This window comes from Saccopteryx leptura, chromosome 2 (assembly GCF_036850995.1).
Source record: "Saccopteryx leptura isolate mSacLep1 chromosome 2, mSacLep1_pri_phased_curated, whole genome shotgun sequence".
NCBI lineage: Eukaryota > Metazoa > Chordata > Mammalia > Chiroptera > Emballonuridae > Saccopteryx > Saccopteryx leptura.
The window spans coordinates 107,813,468-107,838,016 of NC_089504.1; the positions used below are offsets into that span (position 1 = coordinate 107,813,468).

Below are 24,549 nucleotides of genomic sequence, written 5' to 3' on the forward strand. Positions count from 1 at the left end.
ACATATCCCTTTTCCATTCTGACTGCTTAATCCCAAGTTTGGGTCCATCATCTCATCCATGGGGGTTGCAATGCCAAGCCAGACACACAAAAAATTCTTTTGTTCAAGGAAACTTTGAAAACAGTTTTCTAGTAGAAACAAAATCACTATAGTAAACCTAAACTCCAAATGACTGCAACATTCGACTACCTGACCTCAAAAGAAACAAAATGGGGTCCTTATCTCAAAAGAAAACAAAGCTTCAATTAAATCCTAATAGCTCTGTACAAACATACTGAGCTCCTGCCTCTACTTCCTTTCCTCTTTATCCCAGTTCACTATACTCCCTTTCAGCAGACTAGTCTTCCTACAATCCATCAATGTCTCATATCTCTGATTGATAAAATCATTCTTTCAGAGTGATTTGTTGTTCTTAACTCTCATATACATAAAGCTGAAGGAAATATTTCATCAGTGTAGGTTTCTTTTAGAAATTGGATTGTATGACATTTGCATTTTGTAAGGTCAGTGAAGACACGTTAGCTCATTCCTGGTCTTTGTGTTAGTATTTAGCTTATAACACATTGAAGAGTTCCCATGTTGTTCTGATATAAAAGTATAAAAAATTATCTTAGTTAAGATTTACATGAACATGAACTCAATCAAGCATTTTGGAGTCCTCAGATCTTCTTTGAAGAATGCTGGGGTTTATCGGAATGTAGTTATGAAAATCTTTAGAGTAGATCACCTCTGAAGGAGTGTCTGCATTTCATTACTCTGATTAAGTTACCACATGCAGCTATACATATATATAAATTATGCTGTAGGAATGAGAGACAGTCATGAGAGATACTGAAAGAATCACACATCCAATGAATTTAGAGTCATAAGGCTACTTTTCTTCCCTGGCTAGTTTATGGATGAGGAAATTGAAGACCAAAGTAATTTGTGAAGTAACTTGTTCAGTGTCACTCAAACTGTTGTAGGCCAGTAGGATTACAATTTATCTCTGGACCCCTGTCCAATGCCCTTTCTAGGACTAAGCTCATTATCACTACAACAACTTGTTCTGCTCTTGCCCTATGCATGCATGTTAACAGCCATGAGGATGCTAAGATTTTGCCTTACTTGTTAAGTTAGCCTGCTATAAACTCATGGATGCAGGCAGAAGACATGAGGCTCCTGGCCCAAAGACAAAGGAATCTTATTCATGGCACAGCAAAAAACATGAACTTTATATCTGTGTTAGTTCCTTCTCACCATCCGAAGTCTCACGAGGCATGCGACATCGCCCGGGTGGATAATGTGTATATACATAATGGGTTTGAATCACAGCTGAAGAATCCTGAGCTTTGAAAACCTGAAACTTTTTTTTTTAAGTGAAAGGAGGGGAGATAGTGAGACAGACATCCCTCATTCTCCCTGACCGGGAGTCACCTGGCAATACCCATCTGGGGCTGATGCTTGAATCAACCCAACTATCCTTGGTGCCTAGGGCCACATTTAGACCAACTGAGTCACTGGCTATGGGAGGGGAAGAGGGAGAGAAGGGAGAGAGAGAGGGGAAGAGAAGCAGGTGATTGCTTTTTCTGTGTGCCCTAACCAGGTATTGAACCGAGGATGTCTTCACGCCAGGTCTACTTTTTATCCACTGAGCCAAATGGCCAGGGCTAATTGAATCTTGTATAATGGGTTGTAAGCATAAAGCTTGCCTTCTGCTCTAGATCTCTAGCTTCTAAAGCTGCTTGCCGTACAAACAAGATGTGCAGAAACATACTCATGAACTGTCTCTCAGCACTGTGATGACAAATCTCTGCGAGTTTAGAGATGGTGCACATACTACACATGGGATGACAGGTGATGTTCTGGTAATAGCTGTTATTCCTAAAGTAACTATGCGTTCCAGTTTACCCATGGCAAAGCCTGGTGGATTTCAACTGGAACTTGTTTGTTTTAGCATCTTCTCTGTCAAAAGTGTCTCACTTTAGTACATGCTAAATTATAGCACTTAGTTATAAGCTCACTGTGATACAACTCAATTTTTAAAAAAGAATTATTTCTTGATAATCATAAAAATTCTTCTTTGGTGGTTATGACTGCATACCCAAGAATTCCTGGACCTTTTTTCATAAATATTTCACTGGAGTTACTTAAGTGACAATTCTAGAATATTATAAAACACTTTTAATAGTGTTATATTCTCTCTCCCTCAAACTCCCTCTCCTATTCTCTACATATGCATGCATATGCACATACACACACACACAAGGATTACAAAATAAAGATATAGGCTATTTATTGCAGATGTGCTGATACTAATTTTTGCTAGTCTCTGAGAGCTAATCCGTGCTTTACTCTTCTACAAAGGTCTAGTTCTTCAACACTCACTCATTTAACAAATGATTACGGACTTCCCCCTTTATGCCCTACAGTAGTGAACAGAAGATAGTCTTTGGTCTCCTGGAGCTTACATTCTAAAGGGCTGAGAATGACAGACAGACTTCACAAGGTGACCAGTGCTCTGAAACAAAGAACAAGCTGGATCAGGAGGGTAGGGATTGACAGGAAGCCTCTGAGGAAGTTAGGAAAGGCATCGTTAGACTTCGATCAGAGACCAGAAGGGTCCTGGAGACCTCCTGTTCCAGGAACAGTGAATGTACCTGATTCAGGAATGTGATCACTGGTGGGATTCAGCCTGTTCGCTCCGGTTTGGCAAAACCGATCCCTAATTTTTTGTTGAGTTTGGCAAACTGGTTGTTAAAATGGCACTTGTAACACTTGTAATCAGGGTTCTCTCTAAGGTGGGCACCTGGGTAGTCACCCAATGTGGAAACCACAAACTTACATTCCTCACTCTTTTTAACATTCATCTGCGCAACAGTGTATTCTAAGCTGCCATAGTAATGTTCATTCCATCCATAGGTGAAAAAAATTGCAAATGAGGATGCCAATCAAAAAGTAATATGGAAATATCTTAAATAACAGTCTTATTGTTTTTGTAAGGTATTATTTAATATTTTTTCATTAACATTTTAAAACTTTTTCTTATAACAGCATCTAGTTTTGTGTACCTCTTTTATTATTCTTATTTAAGTATTACATGCATAAAATAATAAGCTACCCTTCAGTAGATCATTTTTTTATACTTAACATGGTTATTAGGGCAGAGAACTGGTTGTCAAATTATTTGAATCCCACCACTGAATGTGACCTATCTATTAACAAAGTGCTATTAATATTTAGCAATTGAGAGAATAATATGGTGTACAGAGATGTGTTGTATAATTGAGCACTTGAAACCTATATAAGTATATTAACTAGTCTTATCCTAATAAATTCAATAAAAAAGTGAAAAGTAAATATTACATAAGTAAGCCAAGAACTCTAAACATTTTTGTTACTTTACAATATCTGCCAAAGAAGAATGCAGTCCTGGGCTAAGCAGAAAAAAATATGTTATACTTATGCAGTTTTTAATAGTTTCTACCTTTTTTTCTTGAGGGTTCTGTGGTTTGACTTTCTGAGGTAAAGCAATCTGCTAAGCCCTAAGACACGTATTAATGAAGGGATGGATTACTCTTTATTAGGAATAGCAAGAATCAAGTATGCATATGTTAAATGCCATATTCTCTAGAAAAAAACCCCACAAGGGCAGAGAATGGAAAAGAGACATCTAACATATTTTCTTTTCTTTTTTTCCTCTCAATAATCACTTCTTTCACCTTTTTTTCCCCCTGGAGTAACCACTAATGTTTTTTTCCCCTTCAGCTTCATTTGAAATGATTTAAGAACTTTAATTTTATTTAGACTACTCTGTATTTAACTTTTCAAACCTTTATGAGCTGGACAGTTGGTTGATAATCTGAAAAAAAAAAGAAGTGTGACTTTCTAGTCACCAAATACAAAAAGACAATAATATATAGTTGTATATACACAGTGTATACAACTATTACATGAAGGATTCCCATTTTCTATTCATTTCCTATTCATATTCTTTCCTAAGAACCTAAGAATGTACCATTTAATAAAGATGATGGCGATGATAAAAACAATATTAATTTATTATGCCTCTTATTTCCAGGTTATCTATAGGTTATCTGAATTCTTTCTTATGATAATCTCTTGGGTTTGGTCTACTCCTTCAGATGAAAGAATGAAAGTACTGAGAAGAGGTTGGGTGTTATCTCCAAGATCATAGAAAAAGACAATTACAAACAGTATTCCTACACTGGGTATCTATGCTAGTCCCATTATCATGGTGTTGCAGAATTATTCCTTAAGGCAGGCCACATAACTATGAAAGGCAATCTACTTCCAGCTATACTTAGGGTAGAGTCAAAGTGTGAATCAGAGATGATTGGCTTTTAGAGACTGAATCCTGGCAATTTAGCTGTGACTCAGTACATAAAACCTCATGGAGTTGTGGCAAGCATTGAATACAAAGATGCAGCTCTTGTCATAGTGTCTGGCGCATAGTATGTGCTTGGTAAATGTTAGCTAAAAATATGGCAAGAGCAACAACAAAAAAGGAGCAGGGGAGGCAAAGACATTTGTCCCATTGGCATCTGAAAAAGTACTTGGTCTCCTCTTAAGGGGAAGAGGATAGCTATTCTGGAGACATTTTTTCCCCCATTTTTATTAATTTACTGGTCAAAACTTAAAAAAACTTTAATTTACTAACTTCCATAAAGCATTCCTGTTTATTTGTTTCAGATTTATCAGGAATCACTAATTTGAGCCATTGAGTTCTGACACCAAAAATAGGAAGCTAAACCTTTAGATACTGGCTGGTAATTAAGGAAATGTAAAGTGCTTCAATTTTATTTCAGCCAGAGGAGGAATAAGTATGTGCACAAAGGAGCTGGATTTATGCAGTAAACACATTTCTAAAATGTCAGTAAGTAAAATGTTTCTAATATAATAATGCAGTGCTGTATTTACAAGCACAGCCTTGAACGAGTCACTCAATTCCCATGAGCCTCAGCTTTTGTATCTGTAGAATGGAAACAATGTTCTACAGGCATACATCATTTTATTGTGCTTCACTTTATTGCCTTTCACAGGTGTTAGCATTTTTTTTAAACAAGTTAAGGCAAGGTACTCCATTATATTTCGCTATACTGAAATACTTGCTTTACTGCTGTATTCGCTTTACTATGGAGGTCTAGAACTGAACCCCGGACACCTTAAAGGTATGCCTGTATCTAGAGGATCAGATGAAATAAACATTAGGTGTTGTTATTTGTACTGTAATTATGTATTTTGTTTTCTCTAAGATTATATTCCTTTCTGATTTCTGAAGGGACTGCTATAGAATCAATGTCAATTCTGTGAATTTGTTAATGGAACATTTGTCCTTTTTTCTTTCTGCCCTGTAAACACACACACACACACACACACACACACACACACACACACACACACACACACACACACTGATTTGAGATAAATGCTTTTAGAAACAATGGAGTGACTCAGAGGATTGAACCTGATGATCAGGATTGCAATGCTGAGGCAGCTGGCATAAGACTCATTTTTTTTTGATAGATGGAAACTTAAGTTTTGCCTAGGAATCTGGGAACGTCTGTCTTGCTTAGTGTTAGTGCCTATTAGGAACATGTGGATTAAATGGCAAACTAATTTGAAGCTTTTAAAATATATTTCAAGGTCGCCGGTTCAAGATCCTGAGCTTGCCCACTCAAGGCACAGACAAGAAGCAACTCTATGAGTTGATGCTTCCTGCTTCTCCCCCTTTTCTCTCTTTTTTCTCTCTCTCCCTCCTCTCTCTATAATCAATAAAATCCAAAATAACTGCAAATCAGTAAATAAAAATTTTTTAAAAAGAAAGCTATTTTATTCTTTCCCTCATGACTGGATTAAACACACAGCTTTATAGCTGGGGCAGCTACAGAACTGGTCTCCACCAGGCAGGGCACAATCTCTTTCGTAAAACCAGGCTTTCCTCTCATCATAGTTCTTCATTTTTAGTCGAACTGCCTTTACAAATGAGAGATGGTAATGATCGTCTTATTTTGAAGGTGTCATCATTTATTAAAAATGTAGAATGAGTTAGATTAATAGTTAGAATGATAACTTTGAGGCTTAAGCAATATGATCGAAATAAACCATCACCTTAAGTATCATTATGCTTCAAATATTTTCGTATCTCTCACTCAAACTTACCAGACTTAATTGATAGGGAATAAAACGAATGGAACTTATAAAAAACAAGAAAATTTGCTTTACTTATCACATTTGGAATCTGAATTAGATATATTCAAGTTCATAATAGCTCAAATGGTAGAACACTTTTAACAGCTAGTTTAAAATTCGCACACTTATTGGAGTGTGAATCTGTTTCACCTTTTTCAAAGGAACTTCATCTCATTCCTACAGTCTTTTATGTCTAATTATATGAGTGATGATGAGTTTGAGAAAAAGAAAGTGTGCTTAAGACACGTGCTATAGTTCTATAATTTGAAGGCTCTTATAAATCTTGCCAGGAAATGTGATAGATATCTACTTCAGAAAGTGGTGACAAGTAATGGAGAGAGAGGAACAGTTTCACTAAAATGTGTGGCTTTTTTAGTTCCCTTTTACCAGGAGGAGTAGGACTTTTCATTTTGGTATATGTCTGGCTATCATGTATTAAGAATTTGATAAATGCTACTTGTCTTGAATGGCATCTACTATGTTGTATTCAGTACCTTGACAGGTTATTGATAATCAAGCAAAAATAAGGTTGGGGTTTTCTTCTATGTAAGGTATGCCCTTAGGGCCATTAAAAACAATATGTGGGCTTCAGAAAAAAATGTTTGAAAGCAGCCAACTAAAAATTTCTTTTCTAGTTGCATATCAGGTAGCTCATTACACAAGTTTAGCAGGATCACTGCTTGTTAGTAGTCACTGGACTAACCTTACACCTACCCATGGTATAGGTAGCCAGGGATGGCCACCACTGGATTAGCTTATGGGTATTGCTGGAGGTTGGGGCTGGGGTCTGTGTGTGGCTAATGAGCCCTGAATGGGGAAAGGAAGGAAGGGTAAAGTTGAATAGATCATTACAGAGGCTCTACGTCTAAAATCAACACGAGGCTACCAATATAAAATAGCAGTCTATCTTCCCTTATAGGTCTATTTGATGTCACTTGAAACTGTTCTCTACCTTTTATTTCAAATTGTTATAATATGTTAGAGAAACACAATAGACAAAGTTTTCACCTTCAATTAGCATATTAGGCTGCCTGCTACTACAAACCATAAACATTTATATAACAGTCCAGGAATGCTTGGGAAAGAGGTGGCTTTAAACCTCTGTCTTATGGTAGCTCAACTCAGCCCCCACATTCTGGGAGTCAGGTGATGCAGTGGGCGATGTGAAAGTGAACAGTGGGATTCTCAGGTCTGGGAAGTGGGTTTCCCAGAAGAGAAGGCAAGGAAAAGACAAGCTAGGAGTAATTTCAGGGAAGAAAACCAGACCCCAACCATGGGACATGTAAGGAAGACAACGCGTCATTATGAACCAAGGCACCACTCTTCTTTAAAGGATAATCGGCGTCACTACACAGATAATTTCTGCTGGTTGGAAACATTATAGCTCACTACTCTGAAAACTGGCACACACTCACAAATAATTAATTTTTGAAAAAAGGGGGCATTTTCAAGTGTAGTGGAACTTCCTCCCAGGTCGGGGAACTTGGATTCAAGACTGATCTTGTCCATAGAGTCATCACAGAATCATTGAACTGCTAAATGCATCGGGTTCTCAGCTGCAAAGTGAGGGCTCTGAATCAGAGGATGACTGTACTACCTACATCCAAGCTATAAGAATGAACCATTTAAAGAAGTTCTCTTAGAATTTAATCCCCTATTTAATCATATGAAACACAGAACTTTTTGATGAGCAAATTTTTCATAGAGTCCTTTTTTCTCACTCAGTTAATGTGTGTGGAGGAACAGAGTGTCTTAGAAGATACTGTAAGGACATATCATGTAAGTACAAGTTCCACCGATAGGCTATTATAACCTGACTATAAAACTCTGGCTGCTGAACTGAAATCCAAGAAACATAAGCACCATGAAGCTGTTATAAGCAGCTCTCTTGCTCTCAAATTTTGCAATTCATATTTAAAATATATATATATATATATAAATTAATTGCTCCATTCTCCTGAATTGACTGGGTTTACATCACCACATTAGACATAAGGATGTTCTGACTGGGTAAATGTTCTTCTCAACCCAATGCACAGGCCCGTTTCTTTGTGTGGTAATATTTCCCATAGGCAGTAAAATGGGGAGCTGAATTTATACTTCTGGAGAGGCCTCAGTTGCAAATGTTAAGCTTGGTTGGCTCCTCCAGTCTCTTGGATCCTACTGCTCCCCAGCAGGTCTTTAAGAGGCAGCTGGGATTTTCATGACATCTGGTTATACTAGGGATTAAGAAAAGAGGAGGGGAGATAGTCTTCTGCCCATCTGTGCCTTGGAGGATTCCTAATTAGTTTCTGTCCTTACTCAAGGGGAGAACAAAGCTACTTAAGTAATTTAGCTTTAAAAAAATATATCTTCCAAGTTAATTCAGAAAGGAGGGGAATCTTCCAAAATTATTTGAAGTGCTTCTCTGTATTTGTTTCTGCAAGTCTTCGGCTTGTCAAGTTCCTGTGCAAGCACACAGTTCTGTTCTCTAAGGTCAAACACATGGTTTCAGTTCAACTCTGAAGACACTCGGTTCACAACTTTCAAATATAAACCTATCATTCTGATTTTTGTGAGACAAGGTCAGAGAAAGATTTCTGGTGATGGTGACCTTCACTGAATCTTAAAGAGTAAAGAAGGGTCAGATAGAGGGGGAAGAAAAGAGGGAACTTCTAGGCTGAAGAAATATTATGATTAAAAAAATCATGTTATGTGAGAAAAAAAATCTAATGAGCTGGTGTTTCTGGAGAATAAAATAAGGGTGAAGGATGAAGAGGCTGAAGCTCTATGGAGGGAAGTATGGACCAGAGCAAGGAGGGTCTTGTTAGAGGGCTCAGCCTCCTCCCCACTGAAGTGGAGAGCCACTGAAGGCTTTCTAAAAGGAAGAATGGGGCATAGTTGCATTATTGAGACAGCTTTGTCCAGCAGTGCTGAAGGTGTTCAGATGGAAGGCAGGAGAACCAGACCGGATATCAGGCAAGAGAGGATAAGAGACACAATGAGGAGAGGTTAGTAAGGATAGAGAGGACAGACGTAAGTCCTGGAGTTGAGTTTACATGGTTATTGGGGAGGTAAAATTTCTAAGAGGATGTCAGGGGTCATAGAGGGAAATAAGATGACCAGGTCCTCACCCACCCTGGCTGCACAGTAGTACCAGCAAACACAGAAGAACATGCAGGAAAGAGGAGAGAGAACAAGGAAATCAATAACAGATATTTGGAGGAGAGGGTGACTAGGGACAGGAAGGGGAGATACACAGCAGGCAGTTGGGTATATGGGTCTGAGGTTTGAGAGAAAGGTTACAATGAAAAGGAATGGATTTGAGAGTGATGGGAGTATATAAGTAGCAATTGAAACCACATGAAGAGATGAGAGCACCCAGGGCGATTAGGTAGCATAGGAAAACACTGCTCAGGACGGATGCCTGTGGAGTTGCCCCATTTAAAGAGCCAGCAGGATACATTTAGTAATTACTTCATACCCCTGAAATGCAGACGGGAACTACTTCAAATTTGTGTTGTGAAACTTAGATAACAGGTTTGGCTCAACTTTGAAGTTCACTAAATTCTCCTTTTTCCTCCTAATTTCTACACTAGTGTTGTTTGCTTTGTTACATAGTAAAGATGGTAAAGTTGGTTATCATTTTAAACGAACAGTATGCCATTTGTTTTTGCACTACAACTAGCACATGGAAATTGCATGGTGCCCTCAATGAAATGGCTTCTCTATTCAAATTGTGTGAAAATATTTTGTGTAATATTACACTGGAAAAATGCTTAACCTTATGAAAACATACATCCCAAATTTGAAAAAGCTACTCCAATAGACTGTTGTGCATACATTTCTAGAAATATCTAATTCTAGAATAAAACCCTTCTTTTAGCTAGAGTGTGACAATGCATATCTGATAATTTATGAGGACACATGTTAAATAGCAAAGTGGCTTGTTCTGCTATGCTATTCACAAATGCAAGGTGAAGGGTGAATGAAAATGTCACTCAATAAAAGATCTTGTCAAATAACAGGCTAGATCATTTCTATAAAAGATGAAATTATTTAATGTAATCAGCATGTAGAGAAAATCAGAGACATGATCAGGGAGGGCAGATGGACAAAGGACACCTTTATTGGCTACTAATATCCTACCCTATGTGTCTAGCTCAGTGCAAATTTATTTAGTAAATACTAGCCATTTTAAGTTTATGATAGATACTAGAGGAAAATTCCATGAACATTTAGGCCTTCATTCCTTACATGTGAAAATTATGAGTTTTAAGCTGTTACTCTAAGAATTCTATAATTGTTTTTCCAAGAGTAAACATAAGCATTTATGAGACCTGGCCATCATCAACTATGTTGTAAATATGGCCTTTTACACGGGACAGTGACTGGTTTGCAACCTATTTCTTTCCCCTTACATTTTCCATAGTATTTTTTAAAATATAAAAATCCAGTCCTGTGCTAGAGGCAAGCGAGCTGTCCACAGCTCTGCACCCCCCTCCCGCCGTGTACAGAAACCAGGACTGGAGCTGCCACCGGCGCCAGGGGACCGGTCACATCCACGCTCACTCGGGGACGCTTTTTGCTTGGTATGAGTTTACCCCCGAAGAGTGATGGTATGGAACTGCAGTCAGCAGTCATCCACCGTGGAGTTGGTTGCTCCTTCTGAAATTGAAATAAATTGGCTGAGGGAATGTGCAGAACAGCAGTGGGTGAATGTGACATGGAGCACTGTGGGCCCACACAGATAATGACTGAATCACAGTAACACAGAGAAAGGCAAAGGGAAAACTCACTCAAAAATGCTGGATTTCTCAACATGTATCAAGGCAGCAAGAATGGAACAGATCTGTTATATTTTAATTGTAGTAAGACCAAGTGAAGAGAAAGTTAATTAGCCAATGAAAGACTTTACTGAAACCCTGTTCTCTTGCTAATCTGCCCTTATATATTGCTGGTAGTTTCTCTAATAACAAGAGTTTTGAGGAACAACTCCTTAGCTGAAGAATTTATTCTTAGCCCAGATCTGAAGGGCTTTAAATATTATACCCTGACTTCCTCATTAATCCTTAGATTCATCAGTCTCTACATTGCTGCTTACCCATTTGCAGAGATGCTTGTGGATTCCAAAGAAGTCCAGATAAAGCCCTGACAACCCTCCCCACTGGGCCACTCAGCCCTTTAGAGGTGGCTCTCGGAATGAGTAAGGCCTTGAGATACAAAGATGAATAAGAAATTCTTTTTGAGCTGTTGGCACTCACAATTTAGTAGAAAGAGAAAATGTATTAAATTATGCTATAATAAAATGAGTATAACATACAATGGAAATTCAAAATAGGCAATGACTAAGGGGTTGACTAGTTGGGGAAGAACGTGGCGAGGATTGCTGTCCTAAAAGCAGAGGTACAAGTAAAGAATGGTACAAGTGGGAAAAACATTGACTTCGGACTCGGAAATGCTCGTTCAATCATGTTGGGAATTTGACATTAATACTGTAAGCTTTCTGTTCCCCATCTATAAATTCAGATACTAATAAGAGGTTTTCTTGCTTTATTAAAGGTTTTGTGTGTATTCTAAGCTAATACCTCATCTCCCCATATAGAAAGTATTTTGTCTTAATAGTCATGACAGTCTGACTTCATTGGGCATCATGGACGTCCCTGCCAATATAAAATTCCGACCACTTCTCCCAGTGAGTATTAATGACAATCCTAAATTTCTTCACTGGCCTTTTGGGGCCTCCACACTTTGGCATTCTCAATAGAAATGGCAATACTACTTATAATAAGAACAGCAACAATAATAGAATCAGTACTTCAAACATGGACTGACTGCCAATCTGGTCACACAGAATTTGTTTTCCGTAAATTATTTCCACTTCACTCTTATTCTACCCAATGAGGGAGGCATCATTATTCAATTTAAATGACAAGGGACCTGAAACGCAGGGAAGATAAATGATACTCCCAAGGTCATCTAGCTAGTTAGTGACAGAATTAGGTATTAAATAGAGACCTTTATAACTCCAAAGGTTGTACGCTATCCTTTTCTTCTCATTAGACTCTGGCCCTTTCCCCTGTAGCTTTCCGAGTGTGGGGAAGAGGCAGACAGTGTAGGAACCTGATACATGTTTGGTGGACAGACTGGTGCCTGACGCCAAAACTGTTCGAGGAAGGCTCCGAGCAGCCCTAAGGTGTGGAAAGGCAGATTTTGGAAGGGCACCCAGATGGTACACTGTGATAAAAATGGAGAAGGAGCCTGTGCACAAACTTCACAGAGGTGGGCTGGTGTGTGCCCGATTCCCAACACAAACCTATAATGCTAAATTTAAAATATTACTAACATGTCCGTGGAGGAAGCCATGCTTACTTTATCTCTGGATTTCTGTAGGAGGCTAGATAACCTACCACTCTTAAAACACTTGTTTGCTCCTTCACTCAGAAGTGATTAAACTGTTGTCTAGGTAGTGCTGTCTCTTAGACAGAAACAATGATAAAGGCAAAGGAATGAAAGGGTTTTTCTTCATAGAGTAACTCTGTCATGGACAGAGTTAATTAATTAATTGTTGTTGTTCAGCGACAATTGTGTTGAGGTGGTAGAATATAAATTTTGAGCCCTGGCTGGATAGCTTGGTTGGTTAGAGCATTGTCCAAATATACAAAAATTGTGGGTTCAATTCCCAGTCAGGGCACATATATGAATAGATCAATGTTTCTCTCATTCTTTCTACCCCCTCCCCTCTTTCTAAGATAAATAAATAAATTAAAAATATTTTTATATTTAGCTGAATATGAATATAAGGAAACATTAAGGAATGTGCCATATGGGAAAAAAGTATTTGTGTCTATATAAATGTAATGGAACCCTGTAGCTAACAAGAATAATTGTTGTATTTTTCTTTAGATAGTTATTTTTTCTGGAATTATTTTGCAACCCAGGCATGCCCAGAGGCAAGAAATATGAGCTAGACATGTTTTTGAAACTCTTTCAACGTTGTAATTTTATAATACTGTAATACATTTCAAGATGACCATAGGGATTGTGCTGGTCTACATAAGCATTTTATTGCTACTATCAATTTACATAATTGGAGATAATTTACTATTTTATGAAGCATAACATAATAATTGCACCATTTTTGACTTTAAAGAGAAAAGAGTGGGAGTGGGCTGGTCTGGATGATAAATTATTCACACTCTCCTGCAAATGTTTTCTTTAAAAAACATAGAATCATTGCATATAATAGCATATTCCAGCCTTTCAACTTTAAAACATTTTAATCTTCATTTTATTAGAATGTCGCCAATTTAGTGCTTTTGAGTTTGTGTAAATAATGCTGACATTTTCAATTTTCGAAACTCTTTGTTTTGGCTTATAGATGCCATACACAATCAGTGGACCGTTTCCACAAAGACAAATCAATGTTTTGATAAGAAGTTAACAGATCCACATATGCCAGGCCATCAGTATCCTAACATATCCCATATTTTGCCACACACTTCAAATAGCTATATTTTGTGTCAGTAAAGTAGTGTTTCTGGCCATGACTTATGGTTGAAATCATACAGTTGAATGCTGCAGGAAGGAACTTTTCTAGAGTGGGATGAAACTGGAGGAAACCTGGAGGAGGAGTTGGGGGTCAGGTGTGTAGCCCTTTGTAGCTGTAGACTTAAATCACGGGGGAGAGGAGAGAGTCCAGCCTCAGCCCCTTACTGTGAAGTAATAGCAGCTACCTAATTAAGGAACAAAGGGTCAAACTTTTAAAACACAGAGAGCCACCTCCCTTCATCTTTGGATTATCCTACAGGTATCAGGGTTTGAATAGGGTTCCCAAGCTTTCCTGAGAAGGGATATACAACAGTTAGGAAACAATTTTCCCTTGGGGTCCATACTACATGGATGGAATAAAGCTCTGCACTTACTTTTCCCCTAAAAGCCATATTTGGCTACATCAAGACCTGGTCTGATTTTTTTTTTTTTTTAAACTTTCACCTACTCAGTCTTCAGATTTCAATTATTCACAGAACTACGTTAATCCACCAAGGCAGTGTGCAGGCTCTTGGTTTGTGTTCCCACAGGGTGAGGTATCTTCCTCAGCAAAGATATACCAGGCTTTCTCCTTGTTTCTTTTCTCCACTACACTACTTGTTTAGTGAAGGTCAGAACCATGGGGTTCTGCTCACTATCTCCTGAATACATCCTGCTTCCTCACAAAGTCAGAACACAGAAAACATTAACTGGACAAATGGATGGAGGCAGCAAAGATGGGGAGACAAAATAATCAGAAATATTGTTTTCATTTATGAGGCAGAACTAAAGAGGACTGTGGGAATCCCATGACCATCTATGTCAAATTTGAGCACCCCATGGGCTGACTCAGAAGCAGTTTTATTGGGAAGTGGGGCTAATGGTGAGCAGATCTTTTATTAAAACTCCTTGTTCTCTGGTAATATGTCCTAAAGTCAGCACGGATATGAATAGATGGTAAAAGAAACTAAACAAATTATGTAGTCTAATAAGTTTGGGAAGCACTGGGTTGAATAAAGGTAAATAGGTTTGTTTTTTTTAAAGGCAGAAGATATCAGACTTTAATATGCTAATGTACAGACATAGTTCCAAAGGAAAGAGACAAAAAATTTATAAAATAATTGACAATGAAAATTTTTTTGGTAAATTATCTCAAAATTTATAACCCAGAGAAAGTTGTTTGGCCACCTAATACAATATTGTTTGAAAGCCTTATCTCTTTAGTATAACATATCTATCATTGAACGACAAGGTATAAGTGCCAGATTCAATGGCACAGCACCATGACAAGTATCTTCTTATTTGATTAAAAAATAAAACCCCAAGCAAACAGAAAGGTAAATCACTGAAGTTCATCACTAAGACATGTAGGGATATCAATTGTTGAAAACATATTTAGCGGTATATACTTAATATCAATACAATTAAAACAGACACATATAACATAAAAAATATTTTGGCTAACTTATGTGTGGGACACAATTATTCTAAAAGTGACTCCTTTTGAAAACAGCAATCCAAAGTGACATCACTCTTTCTGTGGAATAAGTTTCAGAACTGAAAGCTCTCTGGGCTTGCTCATTCAGCAGCAGCCGCTCCAGACAAGTTCATTATCTCGTTATATACCTGTGTCCATGTTGGAGGATGAGTCTGAAGAAAGTCTCTTATTTGTCTAATTTAAATGCCTTTCCTTTGTCTGCCCTCTGACAGTGTAGCTGTCACCGGGAATAACTATGAAAAACTGCTGTGCACTTCATGTTCTTCTGTTTCTTTTCTAATCTGCAATAGAAGTTCTCTACAACTACCAAAGGGACTTTAGTGCCAAGAAACAACAAATCTAATTTAACTGTACTGAGTTGCAATCTCTCACCCTAATAGGCATTTTGTTTGGTATGAAAACTCATCAGTGGGGACTCTCTTAAAATGGTTTTATCTATTTTTAGAGGGGGAACAAAACTAAAGGAATGTGTTTATTTTAGAACACCTAAATATTTTCTGTAATAAAATGGCATAATTAAACGATGCTACTTCATCATAGTTAGCTTGGAAAACTTGAGTGTCTTACTGCATCCTGCATGTACCCAACAGATAAATCTTTACAGATCCCAGATCTGATAATGCCATTCTGCTTCTCAAAACTTACAATGGCTCCCTGTTGCTTTCCAAATTATGAATTAATTCCTTAGCTTGACATTTAAGGTCCTAACATGTCATTCTTATTTACCCATTTTTTCCCCTTATCACTCTAATTAACCTGGTTCTCTCCAAAACATGCCCCACACGTTTCTACCTTGTGGTCTCAGTCTCTTTCCAGCACGACCACCCTTATCCTTGTCCTTTGAAAGTCAACCTTTCAAGCTTCCTCTCAGATGCCTCCACTACATGAGTCTGTTTTTAGTTCAGCCCTCTCGACAGCATTTCTCTCTTTTGAGAGCCCATCCTGGTCTTCAGTCCTTATGTACCCAGCACATGGCACCAAGCTTGGCACGTAGAATAATTATTTAGTAATGATTCATCCAATAAACTATTGATTCTTTTGTAGTCTCTCTTTCTTGCCTTGAGTTAAAGTTATTTGTATTTTTCTCTGATCCTCTCTACTAAACTTTAAGTTCTCTCAAGGGCAAAGACTGTACATATTATTTACTACCACTATGCTCTGCGATAAGTAGTTACTGAATTGAAAAACACTCTTATTTTGTCCATTTAACTTGAAATGGATCGTTAAAAACTTTCTCTGGCATGCTAGCACGTCAGTGTAGTAAAAATTTTCAGAGCATGAAATCTGGTATACTAGAGGTATGTCCTGCAGTTTTCTAAATCAATTTCTCAGCTGAGTTGTAAGAGAAACGACACTGGACATAGAGTCCAAAGATAGGAGTTTGAGACTCAGATATTTTTGTTGTTGTTGTCACAGCACTTGTGACCTTGGATAAGTTTCTTTATTTTTCTATGTCTTGAGTTTCTCATTATTTAAACATAAGAACACTACACTCACTGTGCAAGCTTAATATAAAAATTAAATGATATAACACATGAGAAAATTCATCACAAACCATGAGATACATTGAAATACATTCATTCAGTAAGGGCTTTTTGAAAGTTGAGTCTGTGGTAGGCATTATGGTGGTCACTGGAGATAAAAACAATAGCCATCTTTTATTTTTATCACTTATTACTTACATTAATATGAATGAAAAACTTATTATCTCTGGAAGGCTCTGCCTGTCTAGGAGGGACCAAGCTATAAATAGACAAGGAGAAAACTGTGTTTGTGAGTGACAGGCTATGATAGGAAGGAGGGGGGCAGGGTGTTAATAGCAAAATGAACACAGTCACCTAACAAAGAAGTGTGCGTATAGGAAGACTTTCTGGGGAAGGTGACAGCTGTGTGGAGACCTGTGGAATAATAATCTTAGCCACCAAGTGGGGTCGAGGCAGGAAGGGTATTCCAGGAAGAGGACGAGTTTGAAATGAGAAAAAATGGTAAGAATTTCAGGAATTAGGAGCTGGGTAAGTGTAAAGAAATACTATACTAGAACATGAAAACAGGTATAATTTTTTTTTTGCAGTGAAACTAGATATTTTACATTATAAGTGAGGATGATTTAGATGAAGAACATTCTTCATATCATTGCTATACTATATTTAGTGACTATACCCACGTGAATGGCGAGGAATACTGTTTGTAGAGTTAGACCAATGGGTGCAGAGTTCAACTTCATCACTTTTTTTGTTGCATATCTTTGGCAAGTCACATAATCATTAGATTTTAAAATGACAATGATACTTAATTATAAGATTATTTGTGGACATTAATGTAACTAATAACTAAGTGCATCATTTGGCATGTGGGAAGAGTTTCAAAATTGTTAGCCTTTATTATTGAAGAACTAATAAGAAGCAATTACTTTTTCCTGTGCACTTCTATTTCTAATTCAATTTCTGCCTATACACATTTAATTAGAGAGCTGACTGGATGAGCTGATATATATATATATATATTTATGTGGTACATTTACACAGTGGAATAATACTCAGCCATAAAAAAGAAGGAAATCTTACCTTTTGTGATGACATGGATGGACATGGAGATTATTATGCTAAGTGAAATAACCCAGTGAGGAAGAGACAGGTACCATAAGGCTGAACTTATGTGTAGAATCTAATAAACAAAATAAGCTAACAAAATAGAAAAAGATACATAGATACAGAGAAAGACTGACAGTTGTTAGAGGAGAAGGAGGTTGAAGTCTAGGTGAAAGAGGTAAAGGGATTAAGCAGAAAAAAATATCATAGACACAGATAATAGTATGGTGGTTACCAGAGAGAAAAGAAGATGGGGGAGATAGAATAGCACAGAGGGGGATAAATGGTGATAGAAGGAGGCTTGACTTGGGGTGGTGAACACACAATAAAATATACAAATGATGTATTATAGAATTGTACACCTGAAACCTATATAATCTTATTAACCAATATCACCACAATAAATTCAATAAAAGTTTTTAAAATATTATTTCTTAAAACAGACTGCTAGATCAAGTATTAACATTTAAAAATTAAATATCTGTTTTATTAGTCAATGATGTAGCTAAATGCAAACCTCTGATATCCATAATTATGGAACTGAACAAGCGGATTCTTTTTCTCAGTTAATTTTTATTCCTCACTGTTTCTTATTACAGAGAAAACCCAAAAGAAAATATTGAAGGTCAGCCCACTTATTTTTTTCCATTTGAAAAAAAAAAATGGACCTACATCTCTATTACTTGCATAGGACTCTGTTGCTTTTGATAATTTATAGTTTTCTAGATATTTATTTTATATTTATATTCAAGCTAATTAATATGTATTATGTTATAGTATTTCAATATTTTATATCAGTTGTACTACTTTTAAAATCTTATTTATAATTTTATGTATATAAGCAAGACTGCTTGTTTGAAGAAGAACTTTATTTTTAAACCTATATTCTGGTCTATACAAGGCTGTACTTCTACAATGAAACTTCATATCACTTTTATTTATACTTGCTGATTTTCTTTCTATTTTGTGTCCAATATGATTTAAGTAGGGGCAGTAAAGAAAAAAAAGGCTTTTGTGATGCCACTGAATTTAATATGCATTCCTAAATGCTACTACAGAACTGGAGTTATTTAAAAATTAAATAATTTCATCACCTTTAGCTATTATGTCAAAGGAAAAGTTTTTTCATGCTGTTAACTGGACCTATTTTCTAGGCAGCTATTCAGGGTCTGAATATTTCACTTCTTTAGAAATTTATTCTCTATTTTAGAGATGGGACATTAAAATATACCTTTACCAGGACTTTGCAAATAGATATATGGATGCAAGACAAAAGACACAGAACTTGAAAATTTTTACATTGTTTTCATGATGACTGAAAAGCATTATTAACCATTTTTAAATTACTTGTTCAGCATCCTGTAAACTGAATAAAGGTTGTTAAATTAATTATTTGGAAAGCATTTATATAGAGCAGTTGCCATATAGAATCCGTTCATTTTGTTCTTCTGGCTCTTTTGATCACAGGGACCACTCCCTTCTTAGACTCACTATTCTGATCTTGTCAGTGACGAACATTTGGATGTTGAGACTATCCCCTTAGCATTCTTTTCCTCTACCTCCATTATCTCCTGGCAACAATATTCACCAACAATCAAGGCTTCAGTAATAACCTGAATGTTGATGATACTCCAACCTATATTGTCAACCTGTACTTTTCCTCTATTTTAGTTCTACATTTTCTACTGCTGGCTGGATATCAGATGGAATCTAATACAAGCGTGTCCACAGCTGAGTCATTTTCTTCTGACTCAAATCGGGTTCTTCTATCACCATTTCTATATCATTATTGTCTCAGGCTCCCAGCTTTGATGCCTGTATGTATTCACTTAGTCACCTAGTTCTGTGAATTTAACCTCCATAATATCTGCACTCCATTTCCTCTTTTTGGTCCCTATTGTAGAACACATTAAATTGCTTCCTAATTCATTTTTCTACTTCTATATCTTTAGTGATCAAAATATTTTGTAAACAACTGCTATATTTATCCTTCCAAAGCCTAGCACAAATACATCACTTCCTTGATAAAAATTTTTGTGACTCTCTCCTGCTCATGGAATAGTCTATTGTACCATATTCTACTTATATTTGTAGACTCATCTTCCATTATTCTTCTCCATTCATAACAGTCAAACTGAATTAAATTGTTTCCCCTCAGATGCTCTAAAACAGTCACTTTCATTATTGTTATACACGTGACTAAGCTCTTTACATGCCTTATATGGATAAGCACTCATCATGGACTGCAGGGTGGGCATCATTGTTATTTTTTCATAAAGATGTAGAAAATGAGACTTGAAGAAATAGATAACTTTAGCAAATGCTAAACCATAAGGAAGCAGAAGAGCTAGAACTTGAAGCCAAGCTGTTTGCTGCCAGTGCCTATGTGTGTTCCACCATTCTGTCACTGTGTTTCTGAATTCTTCTCGGGCTCTTGCTATTCTTGCTGGAACATCTGTCCTCTGTGATTCTTCATGATTTGTCTTCTGTTTCCCTCTGTGACCTGAACTCATGCTGCACCACCCTTGTCTACTCTATTCCAGCCACAATGGCCTTTTTGTTTCTTGAACTCAAGGCATGGTTCAAAAGTTTAACCTGCTGACCTTCAAAGAGCTACTATTTCCTCTTTATGGGATGTTCTAAGCACTGGATTTTTGAAGACCGGCTTTTAGTAATATAAGTTTTTATTTATTGTACTCATTTTACATTTTAATATATATTCAAATTAAAGGATTCAGTATTTGTTAAAATTTATTTTAATATTATTTTCAGTTTGATTATTATTTCTTTTTTTTCTTTTTTCTTTTTTACAAGGACAGAGAGAGTCAGAGAGAGGGATAGATAGGGACAGACAGACAGGAATGAAGAGAGATGAGAAGCAGCAATCGTCAGTTTTTCGTTGCGACACCTTAGTTCATTGATTGCTTTCTCATATGTGCCTTGACTGCAGGCCTTCAGCAGACCAAGTAACCCCTTGCTTGAGCCAGTGACCTTGGGTCCAAGCTGGTGAGCTTTTTGCTCAAGCCAGATGAGCCTGCACTCAAGCTGGTGACCTTGGGGTCTCGAACCTGGGTCCTCTGCATCCCAGTATGACGCTCTAACCACTGTGCCACCACCTGGTCAGGCTCTTTTTGTATTTTTCAAAGTGAGAAGCGGGGAGGCAGAGAGACAGACTCCTGCAAATGCCTGACCAAGATCCACCTGGCAAGCCCACTAGTGGGGGTGCTCTGCCCATCTGGGGCATTGCTCTGTTGCAATGGAGCCATTCTAGCCCCTGAGGTGGAGGCCATGAAGCCATCCTCAGGACCCAGGACAACTTTGCTCCAATGGAGACTTGGCTTCAGGAGAGGAAGAGAGAGATAGAGAGAAAGGAGAGGGGGAAAGATGGAGAAGCAGATGGGTGCTTCTTCTCTGTGCCCTGGCCGGGAATCGAACCCAGGACTTCCACACTCTGGGCCGATGCTCTATCACTGAGCCAGCTGGCCAGGGCTTCAGTTTGATTATTTAACATTTATTTAGATGCCATATTTTCAGAAAGTCCTATTTTCCAAAGAAGTTCTTTCTCCCCTATTTTAGCCAACTCACTGTGATATTATCCTATTTTAGTGTTATAAAAATTTTATCAGCATCTAAATTTACCTAATTCATTTATTTGTTGATTAGAATGAATGAGAGTTGAGTTTAGTCAGTTTTACTCAACCATTTTGCCCATCCCTAGAAAAAGTACACAATAGAATACTAAATTAATATTTGTTAATGGACAAAGAGATCTTTATTAAAATCCTACCAGTCTTTTAGGATCTAAATTAAAGCCATTCCTTAAGAAACAGTTATTGCTGTATCTTCCTCATTCCCCAATCATATTGCCTATTACTCTTTTCTCTGCATTGCTTTAGTATTTTGCACTATTGAGGAATATGCCCTTTATGCATTGTAAATATTGTATGCTGTGTTTTTTAAAATCCCACTCTCTCCTAGTTTGAAAGTTCCTTGAGGGCAAGTATAGTCTCCTCATTCAGTTTTGTCAGCACCATAAACTATTATTTATATGTTTTCTGCAGTTTCTCAATAAATCTCTATTAAACTTGAAAAATAGAATTTTTAAAATTTTGACGCACATTTAGAAATGAATGTTGTCTAGTGAAGTGGAACAAACTACAAAAATTTGTTTTGATTCCATTGAATGATGGCAACATAGCATTTTTAATAATAAACGATTGCACAATATTGCACTATATTACAAAACAAAAACTATTTTCATGTGATAATAGCTCATAATACTGTAGTTGTAATGTGACCAAAAGCCATAAAAAGAGTCCAAAAAAGCAGAGATATATTATGGTCAAGGATGAATTCAGAGAAGATAAATTCAAGACTACTATTTCTAAAAAGATGTCAATGTCAAAGCATTTTTATGTGTCCTACCCTTATGAATAGGTCATTTCATGATGTTAAGAATGTGATCTTTCTTGAAGGCAATAACAGATGAAAGAAATAATGTTTAACATCTTTCCATTTCTTTCTTTATTGTGGTAGGTGATACAGAATATAGAATTTACCATTTTAGCTATCTAAAGTATACAGCTCTGTGGCATTAAGTACATTTACATTGTTGTACAACCATCACCACCATTCATTTCCCGAACTTTTTTATCTTCCCCAATTGAAACTCTGTACCCATCATTCTTCCCTTCCTTCAACATCTGGCAACCCTCGTTATATTTTCTGTCTCTATGAATTTGATTGCCCTACATGGCTCCAATAATGTGGAACTGTATAATATTTGCACTTTTGTAACTGGCTTATTTCACTTTACATAACATCTTCAAGATTCATCTATATTGTAGCATGTGTCAGAATTTCCTTCTGCTTTAAGGCTGAGAAATATTCCATTGTATATATGTATATACCACATGTTATTTATCTACTTATTCATTAATGGGATGGATACTTGGGTTGCTTCTGCCTTTTGGCTATTGTGAATAATGTTGCCATGAACATGAGTGTGTGTGTATGTATCTCTCTCTCTCTCTATCTTTATCCTTTTAAGATATAATTTTTCTATATTCTAACATTAAAAATTACTGTTGGCAATAAAAAATACCTACTGACAAGGAATCTTATTTATTCCTTGATGAACATAATAAATTGGAGAACAAAATAAGATATGATTGTTTTCCACTGCAGTGAGATAGAAGTAGCATACTTATTTTCAATGCCACAATGTGTTTTGAATTTCTTTCAAGAGATACTAAAAATATATAAAAACATAGGATTAAGCTGTTCTTCAAAGGAATAACAAACCCAGCTAAAATAGGTATATATATATATTTGTGTAGTTCTAAAAGAGGCTAATTTAGGTATTAAAATTGTGTAATTAAAAATCTAAATCAATTGATAATTTAATGAAATAGGACAATCACTATTATATGTAATCATTCAGGAAAGTAACTCAATTTTTGTTTTCTAATTATAACAGTGATTCATTTTTTTTCACTACCTTATTACAGGGAATTCAGGAACTAGAGAAAACAAAATAAATCTCTGCAACCCCATCATCAGATAACAAGTATTTTGGTTTCTCCATTTTCAGTCTTTTTTTTTTTCCCTAGGCATATTTTCACAAATGTTTGCAAAACATTTCTGACTTTTCCTCCTCCTCTACCTCTTCTTCTTCTTCTTCCTCCTCCTCCTCCTTCTGGTTTACAACAAATGGTGTGTTGGGAGCATTTCTCCTTTATTATTATGACTTTCTAAGCAGTCCAGTTTTCAGTGACCAACACTGAAGACATGGTATCATCTGGTAGTTAAGATGAGGCTTTGGGATGCTGATTGCATGAGGTCAAAGTTAGCTCTGCTACTTATAGCTGTGTGACCTTAGGCAAACTTTTCAACCTCTCTGAGCTTCTTTTATTTTCTTAAAAGGGAGATAAACATTATTATTCATACAGTGGCTGTGAATACTTGACAAATTAAGCTGAATGAATTACTACTTAAAAGAGTACCTGGCACAACATAAAATAAACCCCCCAAAACAGCACTTCAAGTGTTATTATGTAACATAAATTCTATTTTTAAAATTCCATTCTATATCACCTATAAATACTATACTATTAACTTAACATCGGAAAATCTTGCAAATTATTTATATTTAATAATTGGATAAAACATGGGTTTGTATGGTACTATATGAATTATATAATTCTAAAATCTAATGACATGTAAGAATCACTGGGGTGTTGAATGAGAAAGCACTCCTTGAGATTTTGAGCAGGAGGATCTGGATTAAGAACAGGGAGGCTCAGTGCTGTGCCTTTAAAAAGCTTAACTTGATACATCTCCAACTGAATTCAGTAAGCAAACCACTGTCACCATTAGAGAGTAGTGTTTTTTAAGATTTCAACAAAATGATACAGTACAAAACTGATATTTTAAAGTGTCTGAGTGTTCATAGAGACACAGATTTACAAAAAAGTGCTCAGTCTTTTAAAGATATTTACCAATACTTTTCTTTTTTTTTATTTTTATTTTTTATTTATTTATTTTTTTATTCATTTTAGAAAGGAGAGAGAGAGGGAGAGAGAGAGAAGGGGGGAGGAGCAGGAAGCATCAACTCCCATATGTGCCTTGACCAGGCAAGCCCAGGGTTTCGAACCGGCGACCTCAGCATTTCCAGGTCGACACTTTATCCACTGCACCACCACAGGTCAGGCCTACTTTTTTTATTTAAAAAAATTTTTAAGTATCCATTAAAATTATTTA

General features: G+C 36.6%; 1 protein-coding gene and 1 non-coding gene across 3 annotated transcripts in view; both read right to left on the reverse strand.

The window, feature by feature from the left end:
* Window positions 1–24,549, reverse strand: part of SYT1 (synaptotagmin 1) — a 572,761-nt gene that overhangs the window by 323,424 nt on the left and 224,788 nt on the right. The gene's annotated exons all lie outside the window — the stretch shown is intronic.
* TRNAS-AGA (transfer RNA serine (anticodon AGA)) lies at window positions 21,202–21,277 on the reverse strand. The gene has a single exon. It is a non-coding gene; the product is annotated as a tRNA-Ser (tRNA).